This window comes from Pteropus alecto, unplaced genomic scaffold, assembly GCF_000325575.1.
Source record: "Pteropus alecto unplaced genomic scaffold, ASM32557v1 scaffold123, whole genome shotgun sequence".
NCBI lineage: Eukaryota > Metazoa > Chordata > Mammalia > Chiroptera > Pteropodidae > Pteropus > Pteropus alecto.
In genome coordinates this window covers 4,405,695-4,410,886 of record NW_006433950.1, presented here as the reverse complement: position 1 = coordinate 4,410,886, position 5,192 = coordinate 4,405,695, and positions in this window count along the sequence as shown.

Genomic DNA, 5,192 nt, shown 5'->3' with positions numbered 1-5,192 from the left:
CTGTTTACAAGTGTAACCCCCTTACCTGCCAAGGCAAGCTCTTAATTCTCTCAGTAGAAGGAGAATACTCACCTCTCTCTTTTCTGGAAGTCCGTGCTCAGATTTATCTTCCAGATGAGAAGCAGAAGTTGGCCTTTGAAGTCACCTCGGGACTCTCCCTGTTTGGTGTTGGCCTGCGAGGGTGGACAGTCCCAGGCTAAGCCTCCCCGCTGTGTTCGACTCGGCCACACACGTTCCCCCAGGCTGACTACACAGGGAAGGCCCATCCATTTTTTCAAAAGGTTTAGAAGCAAGACTCTCCTTTCAGGGGCTTTATGTGATTCCAACCACAGCTCTGCAGTGTGGGCCAGCTCCTCGCACCCCATTACAACAGGGGACTGGAGAACGCTAATTTCTCTTCTGTGTGGTACTTAAAATTCTAACTCTGAGCCAATTCGCATCACAACTGGACTCGTTATTAGACTGTTAGTAGCACCTCAGGTTTCATAATATCTCTGTGAATTGTGCTGTATTCATTAGGGTCTCTAACGCAGTTGTCAGTGAGAATTCTAAACCACAGTTAGTATTAACAGCTGCTATAAATGACAAGAACACTTTTGTTGCATCTCTAAAATGCCTCGTGCCTTCCTCTGAAAGCCACAACATGTGTCTGTGTAGCCAAGGAAGCTGTGGAGATCAGAGGACTAATATAATTAGAGAGACAGGTTACAGATCGAGCCTTTCAAATTAAGACCTAGAGTTAACACCGCCTCTATCCCCCAGTCCCTAATCTGGTAGTAGTATTTGCATGACTAGAACCCTCTCAGAGATCACGCAGTTGTTCTATAGGACTGATATTTACTTTAAATATATGTCAAATATCAAAGAGCTGGAAGAGAGGTTAGAATGCAGTTTGTGCTTATGAAGAGGTGGGTAGCTAAGGCCAGAGATATTATTTATCTTCTGATTTCTGTGCTAGTCTTTATGACTATAAATAAGAATATGGTTTCCTGGGAAAGCACTATTCATGGGGGAAAAGTCGGTCGTAAGCACGAGCATGCGGCTGTAGGAAACTTCGTACCTGCAGAAGGAATGAATCAGCGGTGGTTTCCTTTTATACCCAGCTGTACTCAGATGCTCAGTGAAGTGGTTTTGTATCCCGTTTTTGTTGTTGTTCAGATCATTTCTTTTTTAATACGAATTATATTTTTTTTAGTTTAAGTCTGGTTGGTATACAATGTTATATTAGTTTCAGGGGTTCTAGCTTATTTATTTATTTTTATGGGTGAGGAAAGAGAGTGAAGAGGGATGAATGGGCAGGGTAAGTCATAAGCTTTGTAAAATATGGATTTTGGAAATCTTGAATATGGAACAACATTCCCAGTGTTTTTTTCTTAAACATCACTGATTCTCAGTTTGTATCTTCCTTTATCTCCCTGTGTTTCAAAGTACTAGCCCCTTTGTAGAATTTTTTTTTTTCTATGCTTCTTGGGCAAAATAAATCCCTTTTCTGGTCCTACAGGATGGCACATGGTTTGGCGAAAAGTGAATTGGGTTAATAGTTAGGAGCCTTGTCTCTGACCTTAAACACTAATGTTCCTTTTCTGGGCCTCCGTTTTCCCTTTCATAAAGTGAAGGAATTATTCTCACTACTGATCTTTAAGGTTTCTCTTTTCACTGCTTTGTCCTTTGATGTATGTCACGATACTCTCGAAATAAACGTTGTGTCCCACTGAAAAACGTCAGTTCTTGGCATGGAAGGAACACAGAGGAGATGGGGAAAGGTAAGAGAATTAAACTCAAGCATGGAGTCTATAAGATAAGAATTCTGGAAAGCTCTTTGCCCACAAAGTGGGGACAGAGGATAAAAAGATGCCTGCAAGGAACAACATTTCGTTTTGGGCACTAATGATTTTTGTCTACCACACGGCAAAACTGAAGCATCTGAGAATAATCTCAGGCTGTCACCCTGAGGGTTTTGCGTTTGTTTGTTTGTATGTTTACTTACTTATTTCAATGAAAATTGACCAGCTGGACAATGTATCAGTCCGAGGTTGTTTTGACTGCTCTTGCAGGGAGTTCACAGGATCTGGTCAAACAGACCTTTGTGACTTTTAAGACAACTAGAGAAGATAGCAGAGAACGTGAGAGTCACGCCTTAAATGAACAAGGGGGTCTTTAGCAGTCTTAACCCAGTATTTCTAACTTCCCGCCTTCTGGGCACATGGTAGGGCTGTACTTCCTGTTCTCCTAGTGGTCAGAGGTGGCCATGCACCCACCCAGGTCAGCCAGTCCGAAGTGAAAGTTCTGTTTGTCTTTTCTAGACTGGAATGTTACATTGCTGGTGTAGGACTGACCAGAGCGTCCTTTTGCCTGGCACAGTGACCAGCAAGATCTGGGGATTTGGGGGCTGCTTCATCCACCTGCTTCTCTGGGTGACTGTGATGACATAGGCTACTCTACTGACCTGAGGCGGGTACATATTGTGAGTTTTGGCCATTTTTGCTGTAAGGCCCTGAGCTTCTGGAATTGCTTGTTACCAGAGCACATTCTAGTCTATTCTGATAAGTATAATCAGTTTGAAACCAAGTTTGATATGCAAACCACAGAGATTCTTCTAGCTACAGATGCATGTCTTAGGGTACTCCAGAGAAACCGATGCATAAGGTAGGAGTGAGTGAGTGAGTGAGTGAGTGTGTGTGTGTGTGTGTGTGTGTGTGTGTGTGTGAAGAGATTTGCTATAAGGAATTGGCTCACATGAATATGGAAGGTGTAGTTCCAGTCTGAGTCTGAAGGCCTGAACCAGGAATGTCAATGGTATCATTTCCAGCTAAAAGCCAGCAGGCTTGACACCCAAGAAAAGTCACTGTTTCAGTTCAAGTCCGAAGGCAGAAAAAGACCCATGTCCCAGCTCAAGCTCTCAGAGCTGTCACCCTGAGGGTTTTGCGTTTGTTTGTTTGTATGTTTACTTACTTATTTCAATGAAAATTGATCAGCTGATTGGGTGCAGCCCACCCACATTAGGGAAGGCACTCTGCTCTACTGAGCAGAGATTCAAATGTTCATCTCATCAAAAAATGCCTTTGCAGATGCACTTGAATAATGTTTGGGCAAATATTTGGGCTCCCTGTGGCCCAGTCGAATTGAGAGAGAAAATGAATCATCCCAAGATGCAATGGAGGCATCATGGGAAACAAGTTCATTCCATGGTGAACAAATCCAGGAAGTAACAGAGAGTAAAGGAATCGGGTGTGAAAATCAGTCCATTTGGCCAGTGAGACCCCAAAGACCATTTCATGGAGGAAGGAACAAACAACTGTGGCTCATATAAGTCTGATTACATAACTGCCCTTGTCCAGGTGCCAGTGTGTGGCTCCTCGATGTCTCTCTCCAGGGTATGCAGAGTGCATATAACCCTCATCTTGGATTTGTTCTCTCTCATGCTTGTTTTGCATGATGGGAAAGATTTTCATCTCTTTTTTTAGAAAGATCCTGTTATTTGGGCTTCAAAATTGACTTTTTTGAGCATAATGTCGTCAAGAGGACTCTTCCCCAGGAAAACAAAACAAACCCACTATAAGTTGGAGCGTCTACCTCAGAGACCCTACACACACTAATTATGATTATTCTCTTTCTTTAACACGTATGCCTACCAGTCTCCAAAGAGAGGCTGGTTTTTGTGGACTTGGAGAGAGTGTCAAAAGGAGGCTTAACTCTTAAGATGAGGGTTAGGCTCTAAAAGCATTAGGCAAAAACTGTGTATAATTAGAAATTTCCTTTAAAAGTATTTTAGATTTCCTAGGAAATATTGCAAACATGGTTTAGGATACGTAGCATCAATCAGATCTGAGTCCAGTGCTGCCGTATTCTCCTGGAGTGTTACAGCCTGGTTTCTTGAGTTGAATACATCTTGAATTTCTTGAGAAAGAGCGTTTGGCTTATGTGTCCAGGGTTGTATTATATTAAAAATTCTTTTTGCCCCCTGAGCACACTCAATTGACTTTGTGGAAACATGGGTTTGTGTGTGGGGGTTCTCCCGCCCTGCCTGCTGCGTATGGCCAACATTAGCATAAGAAGAGCTCAATTTAAGTACCCAGTGTGGACTAACACATAAAGTTTTGAAATTCTTGGCATTCCTTAGTAGACTTCTTCCCATTTGAGATATTCCTAAAGGTCACCAGAGCCACAACCCCAAGGAACCGCTGCAGTGGCAGCTTTTCAAAAATTAGCTTGGAGCTCAACTCCTTGTTAAGTGACAGTGATTAAAAAGGATTTCAAGCATGCAGCCCATGACTGCTAAAAGTGGCAGATGGTGTGAGCTAGTACGTTATGTCAAGGAATCCATGTACATTTTTGCAATCATTTATGGCTCTTGGTACATATTAATACTCCCAGACTGCTGTCATCACAGGAGCCTGGCCAGCTGACCCTTGTCAAATGTGCCATTTCTTTTTCGTTTCCAAAAGGCTTCATTTCAGTTGCATTTTTCTATCCTCTCCTAGGAGAATTTTGTTTGGAGGTTTTGTTAAGAATTCAAGGCATTCAAAATTACTTTTTAAGAGTCTCTTGTTTCATCCATGTTCTCATTTGTCTAGGATAGATGTTGGGGGCTGGGGGACACTTACTCCCAGGCTGTCTGTCTATTGTGGATGGCTTTTCCCTCCATGCATTAACATCTAAGGGAAGACAGAGACAGTGTGGGTTCACAGATTTCCATTTATCAACCCCATAGTGACTGCGGTGGTGGGAAGTGCACACTTTGGTAGACCAGCTGGTCCAAATCGAATTCCTTAATTCAGGTGGGTCCTTACGTCTTGGTGTGCTGTTGTGCAAACCAAGGAAACATCTAAAACTTGAGCCTGCAGTGACCCAGAAAGATGCACAAGCCACTGCTTACTCACACTATCTTTGTTGGAACAACAGCCTCCATTTGCAAAATGTCTGGGAATAACATAAAAATGCCCCAGCTTGTGTCTGACATCTAGCTCATCTCTTACTTTCCACAAAGCCGTTTTGCAGTTTTTGTCAGTTTTGCTGCAGGATTTCCTTGAGTGCGACCATCCTTTCTCGTACTTGACGAACCACAGAGGCCTGAGCCACTCCGCAGGGACCTGCCCTCTAGCCGTGGCTGGGCACAGGCAGGGCATCAGAGAGGGCAGGCAACCTCCGGGGCTCTGCTTTGGATTTCTAGAGCTGCTTGCGTCGTGGCTGTC